General features: G+C 39.5%; 1 pseudogene across 1 annotated transcript in view; it reads left to right on the top strand.

Annotated features, from left to right (window-relative positions):
* The first annotated feature begins 4656 nt into the window (after positions 1–4656).
* Positions 4657–23262, top strand: part of LOC307055665 (NXPE family member 2-like) — a 57532-nt pseudogene continuing 38926 nt past the window's right edge. Inside the window, exon 1 of the transcript in view lies at positions 4657–4667. The product of the transcript in view is annotated as an NXPE family member 2-like (transcript). The remainder of the gene's footprint in view (positions 4668–23262) is intronic.

Raw genomic sequence — 23262 nt, 5'->3', positions numbered from 1 at the left:
ATGGCTCCAGATTTACTAGTAACAGATCACCATGGCCTCTGTGCCATTTTCAGGTATTGTGCGAAAGTGTATGAAGTTCAGAGGGACTGCCATGCCCAGAGCTCTCTTTGAAAAAGGTGGTGAAACAGTGGTTTAAATCTGCTTCATTATGCCTAAGTCATTGTTACCTGGCCACCTATAACAGAGATGAGCACCTGCTTCAAACTTGGCATGAGATGCCTGCCAAATATGGATGCACCCTTTCAATGGTGACTGCCTACATTCAGATCTCCTATTTGCTGGAGTTTGAAAGAGACACATACATGTGGAGAAGGAAGAGGTTGGCGGGTGTAGATGGAAGAGACTCACGGATCAAATAACAACAGCTAACATTTATTCGAGGACTTACCAGGCACTGTTCTAGTGCTTTTCATGCACTAACCCACTTAACCCTCAGAACTACACTATGAGGTCATCACCATTTCAGATGAGGACAGTGAGGTACAGGATGTTTAAACATTAACTAAGTTCACAGAATCAGCACCTGAAAGAGGCAGGCCATGAAGCCAGATCTCCAGAGCTGCATTTTTATCCACTCCAAGGTACTGCCAGCAGGCATGAGATAGCAGAAGACACAAAGCAGCAGGATCCACAAAGCAGAGAAGACAGAGAGTAGAAATTAGTTAGATGTTCACAGCAGAACTAGGAGAAGCAGAGGCAGGAAGCCACTACCTGGTGGAGCACAACGAAAACCTGTGCCAGCTGCTGGGGTTGTTTCCTGCTCACTACCAGGGCTGCATCATGTCCTAAAGGCTCTTTCAGTTAGGTCCTCAGCAGTGCTTTCCTTCTCTGTGAGGCACTGGAGCATGTTGGGGGACTGGGAGGAAGACTTTTATCTCACCCTCCAAATTCTCAGACAGGATTCAATTCTAAAATGTGAGACACTGGCCAAATTACATGAAACCAGCTAGTACACATATTTCAAAAACAAGTTATTAGATTTTTATTCACTGGCAGCAGGAAACAACATATTTTCCAGGAAGTTGAAAAAGTGAGACACAAGAAAACTGTGAGCATCTTTTTCAAATGCCCTTGACTTCGATATTTTAGTCATCCTAGCAGCACGTGTCCAGGGATTTTTGTGGATAAGTAAATGAATGTGCTTGTTCAGACAGTGATGTGTCTGGTTTCCTGAACAACTTGGATGGATTTGCACAGCTTGAATAAGAGAATACGGACATCTGGCCACCTAGTCAGTTTTTGACCAAACATTGAGTAACAGGTTTGCCCGGCTGGGATTTTACCTCCAAGGTAGAATGAAGAGGAACTTATTTTAAAATTCTGCAAGAAGTCTTGGCCTTCAGGGTTGACTGGAAAGCTTATACTACTCAAGACGCTTTTAGTTATATGATTGTAAAGCAAGTGTATGCCCCTTTTTTTATTATGAAAAACATGAATGAAGTGGAGCAACTTAAATACAGACATTTCAGAATGAAAAGCATTCCATTTCTTAATATAAACAGATCCATTGTCAAGGTACATCATTTCTCTGCATTAGAACACTGCAGGAATAGTTGGAATAGTCAAGATCTGCTGATGAATCCTAAAACCACAGGGTGAAAGTTTGAGGAGAAACAAGAATATCTTTCCACCAATACATTGATTAATTTCAAAGTGAAAAATAGTAACTTTAGGGAGAAAATCAGTGGACACTGGCTTACACAAGTGGTCGAGGTTAATATCGGCAGTAATAAGATGTATCTCCTTTCATGATGTTGTACCGAGAAGGGCACACCACTTCTGTGGTATTCTTGAGAAAAATGCATGACCCCAATCTAATTATGAGAAAATATTAGATAGGACAAAATTGAGGGACATTTGACAAACTGACAATACCATTCAAAAGTGTAGTGATCATGAAAAATAATGCCAAATTAAGCAGTTTTCAGAGATAGGAAGACACAAAGGAGACACGATGACTGAATGCAATGTGGCTTCCTTAGATTGGGTTCTGGAACAGAGAAAGGACATTTGTGGAAACACTGGTGAAATTCATACAAAGTCTGTAGTTTAGCTACTAATCTACCAATGTTAATTTCTTGATTTTGAACATTGCACAATGGTTACGCAAGACGTTATCATTGAGAGAAGCTGGCTGAAGGGTATATGAGAGCTCTCTGTACTATTTTTGAAACTTTTCTGTAATTATAAAATTATTTCAAGAGAAAGAGTTTAAAAGCTTTCTCAAGTGGAGAAAATAATATATTTCTCCATTAAGTGGTTCATTTCCCCCCAAATCATCTACTAAATAATTTACCAAATAGTCTATCATGTTCACACAGACTGGTGCTGCCACTTCTATCATTTCATATTGCCATCGATACCTGCTATATTTCTGGGCTTTATAATCCTGTTTGGTCTATTTTTCTGTAAATGTTATTCTTTTGGGTTTTGCTTTTTTTAAAAACATGGCTTTATACAAATATAAAGATACAATATCTTATTATCTGCTGGGGGTGAATCTCCTTTTGTTGCTCTCATTTTTCAAAATGAGTTTTCCATGTACTTTTTTTTTTCATATATTGTTAATAATCAGTGTTCCTGTGAAGTAGCAGGATGGGATACTAATAGAGGGTGCTGATTCCCTCACATGATCCAGCCCTGGAGATGCCACAGAAGTGAGAGGAGCTGATGTATTTGAGACATTAATAAAAACTGTGAGATATCCCTAGGAAGTCCAATATAACTGGGTTCTGTTGTGCCTGATGGAGGTGAGGGTTTGGGGAGAGGAAGCGAACCCAGGGCAGGAAACAGCTGGAAGCCATGGGCAGGATAACGATTGAGGCGAGCATTCTGAGTCCTTTTAATCTCCTTATAATACCCTGGTTAGAACAATGATTGCCACCTTGCTACTGCAGGGCAGAGAAATAGCATCTCTCTGAGCACCTGATTGGAGGCAGTGTAGTAGCATCAGGGACCACTAGGGGACCCTGAGAGTACAGAGGAGAAACCTACTTGTGCAAATGAATGAGCTAGTCCTAAACTTTAACTTCTGCCCCATCGCTACTGGGGGCACTACTGTCATTCTCTTTGGGAAAGTACTTCATTGTGTGGGATTTTTCTATGCGTTATAAAAATGCATGCTTAGTACCCCAGCCCCTTGCCCTAAATGCCTGTAGTAACCCAGTGTCAATAGAGCAACCTCCAAATTTCCCTCACACATTTCCAAATACCTCCTTTGGTTGAGAACCTCTGGTTTAGATGACTAGATCATAAGAGGATGACAGCTCTTGGGAAAACTGTACTTGGGTGGAGGTAGAGAAAAGTCACTTAGGGTTGGGTGTGTGAGTAACAGAATGGAAAACTGTTGAGGACAGATCAAAACAGGCTCTTAGTACTAAAGAATCCTTTTAAGAACCCCTGCAAATTCACTGCCAATGGCACAAGCTAAGGCTTGGAATTTGGCCTGTTCTCCTAGGAAGACATTACCATTGATAGCCAATAATTCCAGGGAAATGTGACCTCACAGGAAAAAATAATGAGACATTTGAAGAGCACAATCACTATATAAAAAAGGAGAAAAGTAATGGGCCACATAGACCGAGAATTAGAATTAAGCATAATAAATATCATTTGAGAGAGAGAAGAGATACCAATTGCTTGACTGTAAAGCACAAATGAGCAGTCATAAAGAAGAACTAGTGGAAGAGTCTCGGTCTACAATATATAATAACCAAAATAAATAATAGTAGAGTGCAAGAGTAAAATGTATACAAAAATAAAATTAGTAACCTGGAAGATCAGGTTGAAGAACTCTCCAGAAATCATCAAGAAGGAGTTGAAAGAATGTGAAAGGCAAGTTAAAAGATATGGAGTAAAGAAATAAAAATGTCAATATCCATATTTAATAAGAATCCCAGAAAGGTAGGGTAAAAACCAAGGAAACAAAGAGAGACATTACGTTATTTTCAAGTACGTGTGAAAATCAAAAATACTGAGTCACAAGGGAACTCTCAACAACTTTTAAATTCATCATTAATATGTAAAGCACAATGAAATCATAAAATATTTGACAGTGAATAGCAATGAAAGTACTTTATGTCAAATGTTGTGGAAATCCACCAAGTCGTACTGAGGGGGAAATATATAACTGTAAATGCAGCTATTAAATAGCAATAAGAATTAACACTAAATGAGCTAGATGTCCAAGTCAAGAATAGAAAAAGAACAGCATAGTAAACCCGAAGAAAATAGAAGTAAGGAAATCACAAATGTAGGAGCAGATACTAATAAGAGATAAAACAAAGAAACAATAGAAATGATCAACAGAATAAAAAGCCAATTCTTAAAACAAAACTAAAAATGAGCAACTTTCTAGTAAATCTGATCAAGAGAAAAAGACAGAATATATAGGACTCCAGCTGCTGAACGTAGGAGGATAGAGGAACAATTTTTCCTCCCTGACAACTATATTAGCAGTTAGATAAAAGAAATGTGATCATTTCAATTGATGCTGGAAAAAAAGACAATAAAATGCAACACTCATTCATAATTTGAAAACACAACAATGTAAAAACAACCTCTTAGCAAATTAGGAATTGAAGGAAATTTGATTAGTATGATACAGGATGTTTATTAAAGCCCTACATCAAATATTACATTACGCTTCCGGGTAAGATGGCGGAAGAGTAAGACGCGGAGGTCACCTTTCTCCCCACGGATACACCAGAAATACAGCTACACGTGGAACAACTCCTACACAACACCTACTGAACGCTGGCAGAAGACCCCAGACCTCCCAAAAGGCAAGAAACTCCCCACATACCTGGGTAGGGCAAAGCGGAGAGATTCCCGCACAGAGGAGTGGTGCCGAGCGGCACTCACCAGCCCGAGAGGCTTGTCTGCTCGCCCGCCGGGGCGGGCGGCACTGGAAGCTGAGGCTCGGGCTTCGGTCAGAGCGCAGGGAGAGGACTGGGGCTGGCGGCGTGAACACAGCCTGAAGGGGGCTGATGTGCCACAGCTAGCCGGGAGGGAGTCCGGGAAAACTCTGGAGCTGCCAAAGAGGCAAGAGACTTTTTCTTCCCTCTTGGTTTCCTGGTGCGCGAGGAGAGGGGATTAAGAGCGCTCCTTAAAGGGGCTCCACAGACGGGCGCGAGTCACGACTGAAAGCGCGGAGCCCAGTGACGGGCGTGGGCCGCTGGGGCTGCTGCTACCGCCGCCAAGAAGCCTGTGTGCGAGCGCAGGTCACTGTCCACACCGCCCTTCCGGGAGCCTGTGCAGCCCGCCACTGCCGGGGTCCCGGGATCCAGGGGCGGCTTCCCTGGGAGAGCGCACGGCACGCCTCGGGCTGCTGCAACGTCACGCCGACCTCTGCCGCTGCAGGCTCGCCCCGCACTCCGTGCCCCTCCCTCCCGCCCGGCCTGAGTGAGCCAGAGTCCCCGAAGAGGCTGCTCCTTTAACCCTGTCCTGTCTGAACGAAGAACAGACGCCCTCCGGCGACCTACACGCAGAGGCGGGGCCAAATCCAAAGCTGAGACCCAGGAGCTGTGAGAACAAAGAAGAGAAAGGGAAACCTCTCCCAGCAGCCTCAGAAGCAGCGGATTAAAGCTCCACAATCAACTTGATGTACCCTGCATCTGTGGAATACATGAATAGACAACAAATCATCCCAAATTGAGGAGCCAGGAGTCAGTGCTGTGCCTCTGAGGTGGGAGAGCCAAATTCAGGACACTGGTCCACAAGACACCTCCCAGCTCCACATAATATCAAATGGCAAAAATCTTCCAGAGATCTCCATCTCAACACCAGCACCCAGCTTCACTCAACGACCAGCAAGCTACAGTGCTGGACACCCTATGCCAAACAACTAGCAAGACAGGAACACAACGCCACCCATTAGCAGAGAGGTGGCCTAAAATCATAAAAAGTCCACAGACACCACAAAACACACCACCAGACGTGGACCTGCCCACCAGAAAGACAAGATCCAGCCTCATCCACCAGAACACAGGCACTAGTCCCCTCCACCAGGAAGCCTACACAACCCACTAAACCAACCTTAGCCACTGGGGACAGACACCAAAAACAACGGGAACTACGAACCTGCAGCCTGCAAAAAGGAGACCCCAAACACAGTAACATAAGCAAAATGAGAAGACAGAAAAACACACAGCAGGAGAAGGAGCAAGATAAAAACCTACCAGACCTAACAAATGAAGAGGTAATAGGCAGTCTACCTGAAAAAGAATTCAGAATAATGATGGTAAAGATGATCCAAGATTCTATTTCCAAGATCCAAAATCTTGGAAATAGAATAGACAAAATGCAAGAAACAGTTACCAAGGACCTAGAAGAACTAAAGATGAATCAAGCATCGATTAAAAACACAATAAATGAAATAAAAAATACTCTAGATGGGATCAATAGCAGAATAACTGAGGCAGAAGAATGGATAAGTGAGGTGGAAGATAAAATAGTGGAAATAACTGCTGCAGAGCAAAATAAAGAAAAAAGAATGAAAAGAACAGAGGACAGTCTCAGAGACCTCTGGGACAACATTAAATGCACCAACATTCGAATTATAGGGGTTCCAGAAGAAGACGAGAAAAAGAAAGGGACTGAGAAAATATTTGAAGAGATTATAGTCGAAAACTTCCCTAATATGGGAAAGGAAATAGTGAATCAAGTCCAGGAGGCACAGAGAGTCCCATACAGAATAAATCCAAGGAGAAATACGCCAAAACACATATTAATCAAACTGTCAAAAATTAAACACAAAGAAATCATATTCAAAGCAGCAAGGCAAAAACAACAAATAACACACAAGGGAATCCCCATCAGGATAACAGCTGATCTCTCAGCAGAAACTCTACAAGCCAGAAGGGAGTGGCAGGACATAATTAAAGTGATGAAGGAGAAAAACCTGCAACCAAGATTACTCTACCCAGGAAGGATCTCATTCAGATTTGATGGAGAAATTAAAACGTTTACAGACAAGCAAAAGCTGAGAGAGTTCAGCACCACCAAACCAGCTTTACAACAAATGCTAAAGGAACTTCTCTAGGCAAGAAACACAACAGAAGGAAAAGACCTACAATAACGAACCCAAAACAATTAAGAAAATGGGAATACGAACATACATATCGATAATTACCTTAAATGTAAATGGACTAAATGCTCCCACCAAAAGACACAGAGTGGCTGAATGGATACAAAAACAAGATCCATATATATGCTGTCTACAAGAGACCCACTTCAGACCTAGAGACACATACAGACTGAAAGTAAGGGGATGGAAAAAGATATTCCATGCAAATCGAAACCAAAAGAAAGCTGGAGTAGCAATTCTCATATCAGACAAAATAGACTTTAAAATAAAGACTACTAGAAGAGACAAAGAAGGACACTACATAACGATCAAGGGATCGATCCAAGAAGAAGATATAACAATTGTAAATATTTATGCACCCAACATAGGAGCACCTCAATACATAAGGCAAATACTAACAGCCATAAAAGCAGAAATCGACAGTAACACAATCATAGTAGGGGACTTTAACACCCCACTTTCACCAATGGACAGATCATCCAAAATGAAAATAAATAAGGAAACACAAGCTTTAAATGATACATTAAACAAGATGGACTTAATTGATATTTATAGGACATTCCATCCAAAAACAACAGAATACACATTTTTCTCAAGTGCTCATGGAACATTCTCCAGGATAGATCATATCTTGGGTCACAAATCAAGCCTTGGTAAATTTAAGAAAATTGAAATTGTATCAAGTATCTTTTCCGACCACAATGCTATGAGACTAGATATCAATTACAGGAAAAGAGCTGTAAAAAATAAAAACACATGGAGGCTAAACAATACACTACTTAATAACGAAGTGATCACTGAAGAAATCAAAGAGGAAATTAAAAAATACCTAGAAACAAATGACAATGGAGACACGACGACCCAAAACCTATGGGATGCAGCAAAAGCAGTTCTAAGAGGAAAGTTTATAGCAATACAATCCCACCTTAAGAAACAGGAAACATCTCGAATAAACAACCTAACCTTGCACCTAAAGCAATTAGAGAAAGAAGAACAAAAACATCCCAAAGTTAGCAGAAGGAAAGAAATCATAAAGATCAGATCAGAAATAAATGAAAAAGAAATGAAGGAAACGATAGCAAAGATCAATAAAACTAAAAGCTGGTTCTTTGAGAAGATAAACAAAATTGATAAACCATTAGCCAGACTCATCAAGAAAAAAAGGGAGAAGACTCAAATCAATAGAATTAGAAATGAAAAAGGAGAAGTAACAACTGACACTGCAGAAATACAAAAGATCATGAGAGATTACTACAAGCAACTCTATGCCAATAAAATGGACAACCTGGAAGAAATGGACAAATTCTTAGAAATGCACAACCTGCCAAGACTGAATCAGGAAGAAATAGAAAATATGAACAGACCAATCACAAGCACTGAAATTGAAACTGTGATAAAAAATCTTCCAACAAACAAAAGCCCAGGACCAGATGGCTTCACAGGCGAATTCTATCAAGCATTTAGAGAAGAGCTAACACCTATCCTTCTCAAACTCTTCCAAAATATAGCAGAGGGAGGAACACTCCCAAACTCATTCGACGGGGCCACCATCACCTTGATACCAAAACCAGGCAAGGATGTCACAAAGAAAGAAAACTACAGGCCAATATCACTGATGAACATAGATGCAAAAATCCTCAACAAAATACTAGCAAACAGAATCCAACAGCACATTAAAAGGATCATACACCATGATCAAGTGGGGTTTATTCCAGGAATGCAAGGATTCTTCAATATATGCAAATCAATCAACGTGATACACCATATTAACAAATTGAAGAAGAAAAACCATATGATCATCTCAATAGATGCAGAGAAAGCTTTCGACAAAATTCAACACCCATTTATGATAAAAACCCTGCAGAAAGTAGGCATAGAGGGAACTTTCCTCAACATAATAAAGGCCATATAGGACAAACCCACTGCCAGCATCGTCCTCAATGGTGAAAAACTGAAACCATTTCCACTAAGATCAGGAACAAGACAAGGTTGCCCACTCTCGCCACTCTTATTCAACATAGTTTTGGAAGTTTTAGCCACAGCAATCAGAGAAGAAAAGGAAATAAAAGGAATCCAAATTGGAAAAGAAGAAGTAAAGCTGTCACTGTTTGCAGATGACATGATACTATACATAGAGAATCCTAAAGATGCTACCAGAAAACTACTAGAGCTAATCAATGAATTTGGTAAAGTTGCAGGATACAAAATTAATGCACAGAAATCTCTGGCATTCCTATATACTAATGATGAAAAATCTGAAAGTGGAATCAAGAAAACAGTCCCATTTACCATTGCAACAAAAAGAATAAAATATCTAGGAATAAACCTACCTAAGGAGACAAAAGACCTGTATGCAGAAAATTATAAGACACTGATGAAAGAAATTAAAGATGATACAAATAGATGGAGAGATGTACCATGTTCTTGGATTGGAAGAATCAACATTGTGAAAATGACTCTACTACCCAAAGCAATCTACAGATTCAATGCAATCCCTATCAAACTACCACTGGCATTTTTCACAGAAGTAGAACAAAAAATTTCAAAATTTGTTTGGAAAAACAAAAGACCCCGAATAGCCAAAGCAATCTTGAGAACGAAAAACGGAGCTGGAGGAATCAGGCTCCCTGACTTCAGACTATACTACAAAGCTACAGTAATTAAGACAGTGTGGTACTGGCATAAAAACAGAAAGATCAGTGGATCAGGATAGAAAGCCCAGAGATAAACCCACACACATATGGCCAACTTATCTTTGATAAAGGAGGCAGGAATGTACAGTGGAGAAAGGACAGCCTCTTCAATAAGTGGTGCTGGGAAAACTGGACAGGGACATGTAAAAGTTTGAGATTAGATCATTTCCTAACACCATACACAAAAATAAGCTCAAAATAGATTAAAGACCTAAATGTAAGGCCAGAAACTATCAAACTCTTAGAGGAAAACATAGGTAGAACACTCTATGACATAAATCACAGCAACATCCTTTTGGACCTACCTCCTAGAGAAATGGAAATAAAAACAAAGATAAACAAATGGGACCTAATGAAACTTCAAAGCTTTTGCACAGCAAAGGAAACCATAAACAAGACCAAAAGACAACCCTCAGAATGGGAGAAAATATTTGCAAATGAAGCAACTGACAAAGGATTAATCTCCAAAATTTATAAACAGCTCATGCAGCTCAATAGCAAAAAAACAAACAACCCAATCCAAAAATGGGCAGAAGACTTAAATAGGCATTTCTCCAAAGAAGATATACAGACTGCCAACAAACACATGAAAGAATGCTCAACATCATTAATCATTAGAGAAATGCAAATCAAAACTACAATGAGATATCATCTCACACCAGTCAGAATGGCCATCATCAAGAAATCTAGAAACAATAAATGCTGGAGAGGGTGTGGAGAAAAGGGAACACTCTTGCACTGCTGGTGGGAATGTGAATTGGTACAGCCACTATGGAGAACAGTATGGAGGTTCCTTTAAAAACTAAAAATAGAACTACCATATGACCCAGCAATCCCACTACTAGGCATATACCCTGAGAAAACCATAATTCAAAAAAGACATGTACCAAAATGTTCATTGCAGCTCTATTCACAATAGCCCGGAGCTGGAAACAGCCTAAGTGTCCATCATCGGATGAATGGGTAAAGAAGGTGTGGCACATATATACAATGGAATATTACTCAGCCATAAAAAGAAACGAAACTGAGCTATTTGTAATGAGGTGGATAGACCTAGAGTCTGTCATACAGAGTGAAGTAAGTCAGAAAGAGAAAGACAAATACCGTATGCTAACACATATATATGGAATTAAAAAAAAATGTCATGAAGAACCTAGTGGTAAAACGGGAATAAAGACACAGACCTACTTGAGAATGGACTTGAGGATATGGGGAGGGGGAAGGGTAAGCTGTGACAAAGCGAAAGAGAGGCATGGACATATATACACTACCAAACGTAAGGTAGATAGATAGTGGGAAGCAGCCGCAGAGCAGAGGGAGATCAGCTCGGTGCTTTGTGACCGCCTGGAGGGGTGGGATGGGGAGGGTGGGAGGGAGGGAGATGCATGAGGGAAGGGATGTGGGAACAGATGTATATGTATGACTGATTCACTTTGTTATAAAGCAGAAACTAATAAAAAAATAAATAGCAAAATAGAAATTTTAGAGTTGAAAAATACAAAAGTAGACTTGAAAAGAAAAGCTCAATAGTATATTTGAATTGACAAATTACTATATTTGAAGATAAATTGATAGAGAATATAGAGGAATAGGGAGAAATATCATGAGAAAAATACATAGACCTCATAGACATGTGGCACAATTTAAGCACACTGACACAGACATCCTGGGAGAGCAACAGGAGAGGGGAGAGAGAGAAAAGAGTAGAAAAAGTATTTGAAGAAATAATCATTGAAAATTTCTCAAATTTAATGAAAAACACTAATCTACACATCCAAGAAGCTCAACCAACTCCAACTAGGATAGTATAGAGATCCACATCCAGACACATCAGTGAAAGTGTTGAAAAACAAAGTGAAAATCCGTAAATCAGAAAGATAAAAATGAAAAGAAAAAGGAGAAAGATTTTTTTTTTTTTTTTTTGCGGTACGCGGGCCTCTCACTGCTGTGGCCTCTCCTGTTGCGGAGCACAGGCTCCGGATGCACAGGCTCAGTGGCCATGGCTCACATGCTCAGCCACTCTCTAGCACATGGGATCCTCCCAGACCGGGGCACGAACCCGTGTCCCCTGCATTGGCAGGCGGACTCTCAACCACTGCACCACCAGGGAAGCCGCAAGATGAAAGATTTTTAATCACAGTTTCAATTTCAGTGCTTGTGATTGGTCTGCTCATATTTTCTGTTTCTTCCTGATTCAGTCTCAGCTGGTTGTGCATTTCTAAGAATTTGTCCATTTCTTCCAGGTTGTCCATTTTATTGGCATATAGTTGCTTTCAGTAATGTCTCATGATCCTTTGTATTTCTGCAGTGTCAGTTGTTACTTCTCCTTTTTCATTTCTAATTCTATGGATTGAGTCTTCTCTCTTTTTTTCTTGATAAGTCTGGTTAATGGTTCATCAAATTTGTTTATCTTCTCAAAAAAGCAGCTTTTAGTTTTATTGACTTTGCTATCATTCCCTTCATTTCTTTTTCATTTATTTCTGATCTGATCTTTATGAGTTTTTTTCTTCTGCTAAATTTGGGGGTTTTTTGTTCTTCTTTCTCTAATTGCTTTAGGAGTAAGGTTAGGTTGTTTATTTGAGATGTTTCTTGTTTCTTAAGGTAGGATTGTATTGCTATAAACTTTCCTCTTAGAACTGCTTTTGCTGCATCCTTTAGGTTTTGGGTCATTGTGTTTTCATTGTCATTTTTTTCTAGGTATTTTTTAATTTCCTCTTTGATTTCTTCAGTGATCTCTTAGTTATTAAGTAGTGTGCTGTTTAGACTCCATGTGTTTGTATTTCTTACAGATTTTTTCCTGTAATTAATATCTAGTCTCATAGCATTGTGGTTGGAAAAGATACTTGATACGATTTCAATTTTCTTAAATTTACCAAGGCTTGATTTGTGACCCAAGATATGATCTATCCTGGAGAATGTTCCATGAGCACTTGAGAAGAATGTGTATTCTGTTGTTTTTGGATGGAATGTCCTATAAATACCAGTTAAGTCCATCTTGTTTAATATATCATTTAAAGAATGAAATTAGAACACTCCCTAACACCATATACAAAAATAAACTCAAAATGGATTAAAGACCTAAATGTAAGGCCAGTCACCATCAAACTCTTAGAGGAAAACATAGGCAGAACACTCTATGACATAAATCACAGCAAGATCCTTTTTGACCCACCTCCTAGAGAAATGGAAATAAAAACAAAAATAAACAAATGGGACTTAATGAAACTTAAAAGCTTTTCCACGCAAAGGAAATCATAAACAAGACCAAAAGACAACCCTCAGAATGGGAGGAAATATTTGCAAATGAAGCAACTGACAAAGGATTAATCTCCAAAATATACAAGCAACTCATGCAGCTCAATATCAAAAAAAACAAACAACCCAATCCAAAAGTAGGCAGAAGACCTAAGTAGACATTTCTCCAAAGAAGATATACAGATTGCCAACAAACACATGAAAGAATACTCAACATCATTAATCATTAGAGAAATGCAAATCAAAACTACAATAAGTTATCATCTCACACCGGTCAGAATGGCCATCATCAAAAAGTCTACAAACAATAAATGCTGGGTAGGGTGTGGAGAAAAGGGAGCCCTCTTGCACTGTTGGTGGGAATGTAAATTGATACAGCCACTATGGAGAATAGTATGGAGGTTCCTTAAAAAACTAAAAATAGAACTACCATATGACCCAGCAATCCCACTACTGGGCATATACCCTGAGAAAACCATAATTCAAAAAGAGTCATGTACCAAAATGTTCATCACAGCTCTATTCACAATAGCCAGGACATGGAAGCAACCTAAGTGTCCATCAACAGATGAATGGATAAAGAAGATGTGGCACATATATACAATGGAATATTACTCAGCCATAAAAAGAAACGAAGTTGAGTTATCTGTAGTGAGGTGGATGGACCTAGATACTGTCATACAGAATGAAGTAAGTCAGAAAGAGAAAAACAAACACCGTATGCTAACACATATATATGGAATCTAAAAAAAAAAAAAGAAAGAAAAAAGAAAAAAAATGGTCCGAAGAACCTTGGGCAAGATGGGAATAAAGATGCAGACCTACTAGAGAATGGACTCGAGGATACGGGGAGGTGGAAGGGTAAGCTGGGACAAAGTGAGACAGTGGCATGGACATATATACACTACCAAATGTAAAATAGATAGCTAGTGGGAGTCAGCCACATAGCACAGGGAGATCAGCTCAGTGCTTTGTGACCACCTAGAGGGGTGGGATAGGGAGGGTGAGAAGGAAAGAGATGCAGGAGGGAAGAGATATGGGGACATATGTATACGTGTGACTGATTCACTTTGTTATAAAGCAGAGGCTGACACACCATTGTAAGCAGTTATACTTCAATAAAGATGTTTAAAAAAAAAGAAATAGGTGAAGGAGAGTAAGAGGTACAAACTTCCAGTTGCAAAATAAATGAGTCATGGGTATGAAATGTACAGTGTGGGGAATATAGTCAATATCTATGTAATATATTTTTATGGTGACAATTTGTAACTAGACCTATCATGGTGATCATTTTGATATGTATAGAAATATTGAATCATTGTGTTGTGCAACAGTAACTAACATATTGTTTTAGGTCAATTACACTTCAAAAACAAACAAAGTCATAGCAGAAGAGATCAGATTTGTGCTTATCAGAATCGGCGGTGGGGGGGGTGTGGAGAATGAATTGGATGAAGGCAGTCAAAAGGTACAAACTCCCAGTCAAAAAATAGATTAGTGCTAGGGATGTAATGTACAACATTATATATATATAATTAACACTGCTGTTCATTATATATGAAAGTTGTTAAGAGAGTAAATCCTAAGAGTTCTCATCACAAGGAAAAATATTTTATTTTTTACATTTCTTTAATTTTGTATCTATATGAGATGACGTATGTTCACTAAACTTTTTTTTTTTCTTTTTTTTTTTTTATTAGTTTCTGCTTTATAACAAAGTGAATCAGTCATACATATACATCTGTTCCCACATCCCCTCCCTCATGCATCTCCCTCCCTCCCACCCTCCCCATCCCACCCCTCCAGGCGGTCACAAAGCACCGAGCTGATCTCCCTGTGCTCTGCGGCTGCTTCCCACTATCTATCTACCTTACGTTTGGTAGTGTATATATGTCCATGCCTCTCTTTCCCTTTGTCACAGCTTACCCTTCCCCTTCCCCATATCCTCAAGTCCATTCTCAAGTAGGTCTGTGTCTTTATTCCCGTTTTACCCCTAGGTTCTTCATGACATTTTTTTTTTTTAATTCCATATATATGTGTTAGCATACGGTATTTGTCTTTCTCTTTCTGACTTACTTCACTCTGTATGACAGACTCTAGGTCTATCCACCTCATTACAAATAGCTCAGTTTCGTTTCTTTTTATGGCTGAGTAATATTCCATTGTATATATGTGCCACATCTTCTTTATCCATTCATCCGATGATGGACACTTAGGTTGTTTCCAGCTCCGGGCTATTGTGAATAGAGCTGCAATGAACATTTTGGTACATGTCTTTTTTGAATTATGGTTTTCTCAGGGTATATGCCTAGTAGTGGGATTGCTGGGTCATATGGTAGTTCTATTTTTAGTTTTTTAAGGAACCTCCATACTGTTCTCCATAGTGGCTGTACCAATTCACATTCCCACCAGCAGTGCAAGAGTGTTCCCTTTTCTCCACACCCTCTCCAGCATTTATTGTTTCTAGATTTCTTGATGATGGCCATTCTGACTGGTGTGAGATGATATCTCATTGTAGTTTTGATTTGCATTTCTCTAATGATTAATGATGTTGAGCATTCTTTCATGTGTTTGTTGGCAGTCTGTATATCTTCTTTGGAGAAATGCCTATTTAAGTCTTCTGCCCATTTTTGGATTGGGTTGTTTGTTTTTTTGCTATTGAGCTGCATGAGCTGTTTATAAATTTTGGAGATTAATCCTTTGTCAGTTGCTTCATTTGCAAATATTTTCTCCCATTCTGAGGGTTGTCTTTTGGTCTTGTTTATGGTTTCCTTTGCTGTGCAAAAGCTTTGAAGTTTCATTAGGTCCCATGTGTTTATCTTTGTTTTTATTTCCATTTCTCTAGGAGGTGGGTCCAAAAGGATCTTGCTGTGATTTATGTCATAGAGTGTTCTACCTATGTTTTCCTCTAAGAGTTTGATAGTTTCTGGCCTTACATTTAGGTCTTTAATCCATTTTGAGCTTACTTTTGTGTATGGTGTTAGGGAGTGATCTAAGCTCATACTTTTACATGTCCCTGTCCAGTTTTCCCAGCACCACTTATTGAAGAGGCTGTCCTTTCTCCACTGTACATTCCTGCCTCCTTTATCAAAATTAAGTTGGCCATATGTGCGTGGGTTTATCTCTGGGCTTTCTATCCTGATCCACTGATCTATCTTTCTGTTTTTATGCCAGTACCACACTGTCTTAATTACTGTAGCTTTGTAGTATAGTCTGAAGTCAGGGAGCCTGATTCCTCCAGCTCCGTTTATCGTTCTCAAGATTGCTTTGGCTATTCGGGGTCTTTTGTTTTTCCAAACAAATTTTGAAATTTTTTGTTCTACTTCTGTGAAAAATGCCAGTGGTAGTTTGATAGGGATTGCATTGAATCTGTAGATTGCTTTGGGTAGTAGAGTCATTTTCACAATATTGATTCTTCCAATCCAGGAGCATGGTATATCTCTCCATCTATTTATATCATCTTTAATTTCTTTCATCAGTGTCTTATAATTTTCTGCATACAGGTCTTTTGTCTCCTTAGGTAGGTTTATTCCTAGATATTTTATTCTTTTTGTTGCAATGGTAAATGGGAGTGTTTTCTTGATTTCATTTTCAGATTTTTCATCATTAGTGTACAGGAATGCCAGAGATTTCTGTGCATTAATTTTGTATCCTGCTACTTTACCAAATTCATTGATTAGCTCTAGTAGTTTTTCGGTAGCATCTTTAGGATTCTCTATGTATAGTATCATGTCATCTGCAAACAGTGACAGCTTTACTTCTTCTTTTCCAATTTGGATTCCTTTTATTTCCTTTTCTTCTCTGATTGCTGTGGCTAAAACTTCCAAAACTATGTTGAATAAGAGTGGTGAGAGTGGGCAGCCTTGTCTTGTTCCTGATCTTAGTGGAAATGGTTTCAGTTTTTCACCATTGAGGACAATGTTGGCTGTGGGTTTGTCATATATGGCCTTTATTATGTTGAGGAAAGTTCCCTCTATGCCTACTTTCTGCAGGGTTTTTATCATAAATGGGTGTTGAATTTTGTCGAAAGCTTTCTCTGCATCTATTGAGATGATCATATGGTTTTTCTCCTTCAACTTGTTAATATGGTGTATCACATTGATTGATTTGCCTATATTGAAGAATCCTTGCATTCCTGGAATAAACCCCACTTGATCATGGTGTATGATCCTTTTAATGTGCTGTTGGATTCTGTTTGCTAGTATTTTGTTGAGGATTTTTGCATCTATGTTCATCAGTGATATTGGCCTGTAGTTTTCTTTCTTTGTGACATCCTTGCCTGGTTTTGGTATCAAGGTGATGGTGGCCTCGTAGAATGAGTTTGGGAGTGTTCCTTCCTCTGATATTGTTTGGAAGAGTTTGAGAAGGATGGGTGTTAGCTCTTCTCTAAATGTTTGATAGAATTCGCCTGTGAAGCCATCTGGTCCTGGGCTTTTGTTTGATGGAAGATTTTTAATCACAGTTTCAATTTCAGTGCTTGTGATTGGTCTATTCATATTTTCTATTTCTTCCTGAGTCAGTCTTGGTAGGTTGTGCATATCTAAGAATTTGTCCATTTCTTCCAGGTTGTCCATTTTATTGGCATAGAGTTGCTTATAGTAATCTCTCATGATCTTTTGTATTTCTGCAGTGTCAGTTGTTACTTCTCCTTTTTCATTTCTAATTCTACTGATTTGAGTCTTCTCCCTTCTTTTCTTGATGAGTCTGGCTAATGGTTTGTCAATTTTGTTTATCTTCTCAAAGAACCAGCTTTTAGTTTGGTTGATCTTTGCTATCGTTTCCTTCATTTCTTTTTCATTTATTTCTGATCTGATCTTTATGATTTCTTTCCTTCTGCTAACTTTGGGGGTTTTTTGTTCTTCTTTCTCTAATTGCTTTAGGTGCAGGGTCAGGTTGTTTACTCGAAATGTTTCCTGTTTCTTAAGGTGGGATTGTATTGCTATAAACTTCCCCCTTAGAACTGCTTTTGCTGCGTCCCATAGGTTTTGGGTCGTCGTGTCTCCATTGTCATTTGTTTCTAAGTATTTCTTAATTTCCTCTTTGATTTCTTCAGTGATCACTTCATTATTGAGTAGTGTATTGTTTAGCCTCCATGTGTTTGTATTTTTTACAGATCTTTTCCTGTAATTGATGTCTAGTCTCATAGCATTGTGGTCAGAAAAGATACTTGATACAATTTCAATTTTCTTAAATTTACCAAGGCTTGATTTGTGACCCAAGATATGATCTATCCTGGAGAATGTTCCATGAGCACTTGAGAAAAATGTGTATTCTGTTGTTTTTGGGTGGAATGTCCTATAAATATCAATTAAGTCCATCTTGTTTAATGTATCATTTAAAGCTTGTGTTTCCTTATTTATTTTCATTTTGGATGATCTGTCCATTGGTGAAAGTGGGGTGTTAAAGTCCCCTACTATGATTGTGTTACTGTCGATTTCCCCTTCTATGGCTGTTAGTATTTGCCTTATGTATTGAGGTGCTCCTATGTTGGGTGCATAAATATTTACAATTGTTATATCTTCTTCTTGGATCGATCCCTTTATCGTTATGTAGTGTCCTTCTTTGTCTCTTCTAATAGTCTTTATTTTAAAGTCTATTTTGTCTGATATAAGAATTGCTACTCCAGCTTTCTTTTGATTTCCATTTGCATGGAATATCTTTTTCCATCCCCTTACTTTCAATCTGTATGTGTCTCTAGGTCTGAAGTGGGTCTCTTGTAGACAGCATATATATGGGTCTTGTTTTTGTATCCATTCAGCCACTCTGTGTCTTTTGGTGGGAGCATTTAGTCCATTTACATTTAAGGTAATTATTGATATGTATGTTCCTATTCCCATTTCCTTAATGGCTTTGGGTTCGTTATTGTAGGTATAGTCCTTCTGTTGTGTTTCTTGCCTAGAGAAGTTCCTTTAGCATTTGTTGTAAAGCTGGTTTGGTGGTGCTGAACTCTCTCAGCTTTTGCTTGTCTGTAAAGGTTTTAATTTCTCCATCAAATCTGAATGAGATCCTTGCTGGGTAGAGTAATCTTGGTTGCAGGTTTCTCTCCTTCATCACTTTAATTATGTCCTGCCACTCCCTTCTGGCTTGTAGAGTTTCTGCTGAGAGATCAGCTGTTAACCTGATGGGGATTCCCTTGTGTGTTTGTTGTTTTTCCCTTGCTGCTTTTAATATGATTTCTTTGTGTTTAATTTTTGACAGTTTGATTAATATGTGTCTTGGCGTATTTCTTCTTGGATTTATTCTGTATGGGACTCTCTGTGCCTCCTGGACTTGATTAACTATTTCCTTTCCCATATTAGGGAAGTTTTCAACTATAATCTCTTCAAATATTTTCTCAGTCCCTTTCTTTTTCTCTTCTTCTTCTGGAACCCCTATAATTCGAATGTTGGTGCGTTTAATGTTGTCCCAGAGGTCTCTGAGACTGTCCTCTGTTCTTTTCATTCTTTTTTCTTTATTTTTCTCTGCATCAGTTATTTCCACTATTTTATCTTCCACCTCACTTATCCGTTCTTCTGCCTCAGTTATTCTGCTATTGATCCCATCTAGAGTATTTTTCATTTCATTTATTGTGTTTTTAATCGATGCTTGATTCATCTTTAGTTCTTCTAGGTCCTTGTTAACTGTTTCTTGCATATTGTCTATTCTATTTCCAAGATTTTGGATCTGGGAAATAGAATCTTGGATCAGCTTTACTATCATTATTCTGAATTCTTTTTCAGGTAGACTGCCTATTACCTCTTCATTTGTTAGGTCTGGTAGGTTTTTATCTTGCTCCTTCACCTGCTGTGTGTTTTTCTGCTTTCTCATTTTGCTTATGTTACTGTGTTTGGGGTCTCCTTTTTGCAGGCTGCAGATTCGTAGTTCCCGTTGTTTTTGGTGTCTGTCCCCCGTGGCTAAGGTTGTTTCAGTAGGTTGTGTAGGCTTCCTGGTGGGGGGGACTAATGCCTGTGTTCTGGTGGTTGAAGCTCGATCTTGTCTTTCTGGTGGACAAGTCCACGTCTGGTGGTGTGTTTTGGGGTGCCTGTGGCCTTATTATGTTTTTAGGTATCCTCTCTGCTAATGGGTGGGGTTGTGTTCCCGCCTTGCTAGTTGCTTGGCATAGGGTGACCAGCACTGTAGCTTGCTGGTCGTTGACTGAAGCTGGGTGCTGGTGTTGAGATGGAGATCCCTGGGAGATTTTTGCTGCTTGATATTATGTGGAGCTGGGAGGTCTCTTGTGGACCCGTGTCTTGAAGTTGGCTCTCCCACTTCAGAGGCACAGCACTAACTCCTGGCTGCAGCACCAAGAGCCTTTCATCCACCCGGCTCAGAATAACAGTGAGAAAAAGTAGAAAGAAATAATTAGTAGAAGAAAGAAAGAGAGATTGAAAGAAAGGAAGAAGGGAAGTAAGGAAGGAAGGAAAGAAGAAAGAAAGAAAGGAGGGAGGGAGGAAGGATGGAAAGAAAGGAAAGAAAGGAGGGAGGGAGGGAGGAATGAAAGCAAAAGGAAGAGTGAATGGAAGAAGAGAGGGAGGGAGGGAGGAAGGAAAGAAAGAAAGAAAGACAGAAGGGAGGGAGGGAGGGAGGAAGGAAAGAAAAAGAAAGTGGAAAGAAGAAGGGTGGGAGGGAGGGAGGGATGGAGGAAAGAAAAAGAAGGAAAGGAGGAGCGGAGGGAGGGAGGGAGGAAGGGAAGGGAGGAAAAAAAGAAAGAGCAGGTAAAGTAAAATAGAATAAAGTATGAAATATAGTAGCGTTATTAAAATTAAAAAGTAATTATTGAAAAAAAACACGGACCGAAAGAACCCTGGGACATATGGTGGAAGCAAACTATACAGAGAGAATCTTACACAGAAGATTACACATACACATTCACAAAAAGAGAGCAGGGGGAAAAATCAAAAATCTTGCTCTCCAAGTCCACCTCCTCAATTTGGGATAATTCGTTGTAAAAAGAGGAAAAGGGCGAAAAGTCTGAAATCTTGCTAAGTCCACCTCCTTAATTTGAGATAATTCGTTGTAAAAAGAGGGAAAAAAAGGGGGGGAAAGTCTTAAATCTTGTCCTCAAGGTCCACTTCCTCAATTTGGGATGATTCGCTGTCCATTCATGCACTCCACAGACGCAGGGCACATCAAATGGACCGTGGAGCTTTAATCCGCTGCCTCGGAGGCTGCACAGAGAGATTTCCCTGTCTCTGCTCTCACAGCTCCCGGGTCTCAGCCTTGGACCTGGCCCCGCCTCTGCGCGTAGGTCGCCGGAGGGCGTCCGTTCGCTCAGACAGGACGGGTTTAAAGGAGCCGCTGATTCGGGGGCTCTGGCTCACTCAGGCAGAGGGGAGGGAGGGGAATGCCCTCTCCTCGCGCACCAGGCAACAAAAGGGAAAAAAGTCTCTTGCCTCTCCGGTAGCTCCAGACCCTTTCCCCGGACTCCCTCCGGGCTAGCACTAACCCCTTCAGGGTCTCTTCCTGCCGCCAGCCCCAGACCTCTCCCTGCGCTCCGACTGAAAGCCGATACCCGAGCCTCAGCTCCCAGCTCCGCCCGCCCTGGCGGCCGAGCAGACAAGTCTCTCGGGCTGGTGTGTGCCTGAGGGCACCGATCCTCTGTGCCAAAATCTCTCTGCTTTGCCCTCCACACCCCTGTTGCTGTGCTCTCCTCCGCTACTCCGAAGCTTTCCCCCTCCGCCACCTGCAGTCTCCGCCCTCGAAGGGGCTTGTAGTGTGTAGAAACCTTCCCTCCTTCACGGCTCCCTCCCACTGGTGCAGGTCCCGTCCATATCCTATTGTCTCTGTTTATTCTTTTTTTCTTTTGACCTACCCAGGTATGTGGGGAGTTTCTTGCCTTTTGGGGGGTCTGAGGTCTTCTGTCAGCGTTCAGTAGGTGTTCTGTTGGGGTTGTTCCACGTGTAGATGAATTTCTGATGTATCTGTGGGGAGGAAGGTGATCTCCGCGTCTTACTCTTCCGCCATCTTCCTCCGGCTCCTCTTCACTAAACTTTTTGTGGTAATCATTTCATGATGTATGTAAGTCAAATCATTATGCTGTTCACCTGAAACTTAAACAATGCTGTACGTCAATTATATCAATAAAACTGGAAGGAAAAAAAGAAAAAGAAAAATGACTAGTCATGTGCAAGGAAACCACAGTAAGATTAACAGTCAACTTCTCATTAGAAACAATGGATCCAGAAGACAGTAGGATAAATATTTAAAGTGCTAAGAGGAAGAGAAAAAAAAACAAACCCAAAACTCATCAACCAAGACTTTTATCCAGCAAAACTATTTTTCACAAATCAAGGTTGAGAAAAAAAGACATTCTCAGATGAACAAAAATGGAGAGAATTCATTGCTAGTAGACCTGCATTACAAGAAATAGTAAGGGGAATTCTTCAGGCTAAAAGTAGGTGACCCGGAGAATAATTTGAATTGACACACGCAGGTAAAAGGTGACTATAGAACTTAACTACCATGAATATTGAGAATCTACTGTATATGGCAATTGCTAGAACAACAATTAAATTTTTTTAAATAGTCAAGATACCATTAAGAAAATTAAGAGTTACACTAGAAAATATTCATTTAATACAAATGAAGCAGTAAAGAAGGAACAGAGGAACAAAAAGACATGGGACACAATGAAAACAAAACAAAACTAAAAAGCAACTATCTCAATGATAACATTAAATGTGAGTGGATTAATCAGTCCAATCAAAAGACAGAGACTGCCAGATTGGTTAATAAGACAATATCCAAATATGTGCTGACAAAGTAGCTACACTACATTTAATGATTCAAACAGAATGAAAGTAAAATGATGGCAAAAGACATATTAATATAGCAGTCATAAGAAAGCTAGAGTTGCTATACCAATACCAGACAAAATAGACTTTAAAACAAATAATGTTAATGGAGATAAATAGGAACATTTTCTAAGGATAAAAGGGTCAATCCATCATGCATATATAGCAATTAGAAAAATATATGCATCTAATAATAGAGCTCCAAAATACATGGAGCAATAACTGACAGAATTAAAGGGAGAAATAGACAATTCAACAATAATGGAGACTTCAATATCCCACTTTAACAATGGTTAGAACAACTAGGCAGAAGACTGACAAGGAAATATAAGACTTCAGTGTTATAAACCAACTAGACCTCACAGATATCTATAGAATGTTTCATCCAACAAAAGCAGATTACACATACTTATCAAGTGCATGGGTAATATTTTTCAGGAAAGAACATGTACTA

This window comes from Hyperoodon ampullatus (assembly GCF_949752795.1).
Source record: "Hyperoodon ampullatus genome assembly, chromosome: 7".
In the NCBI taxonomy this organism is placed as follows: Eukaryota; Metazoa; Chordata; class Mammalia; order Artiodactyla; family Ziphiidae; genus Hyperoodon; species Hyperoodon ampullatus.
Note: the sequence above shows the minus strand (reverse complement) of the source record. Positions and strands in the feature narration are given on the sequence as shown.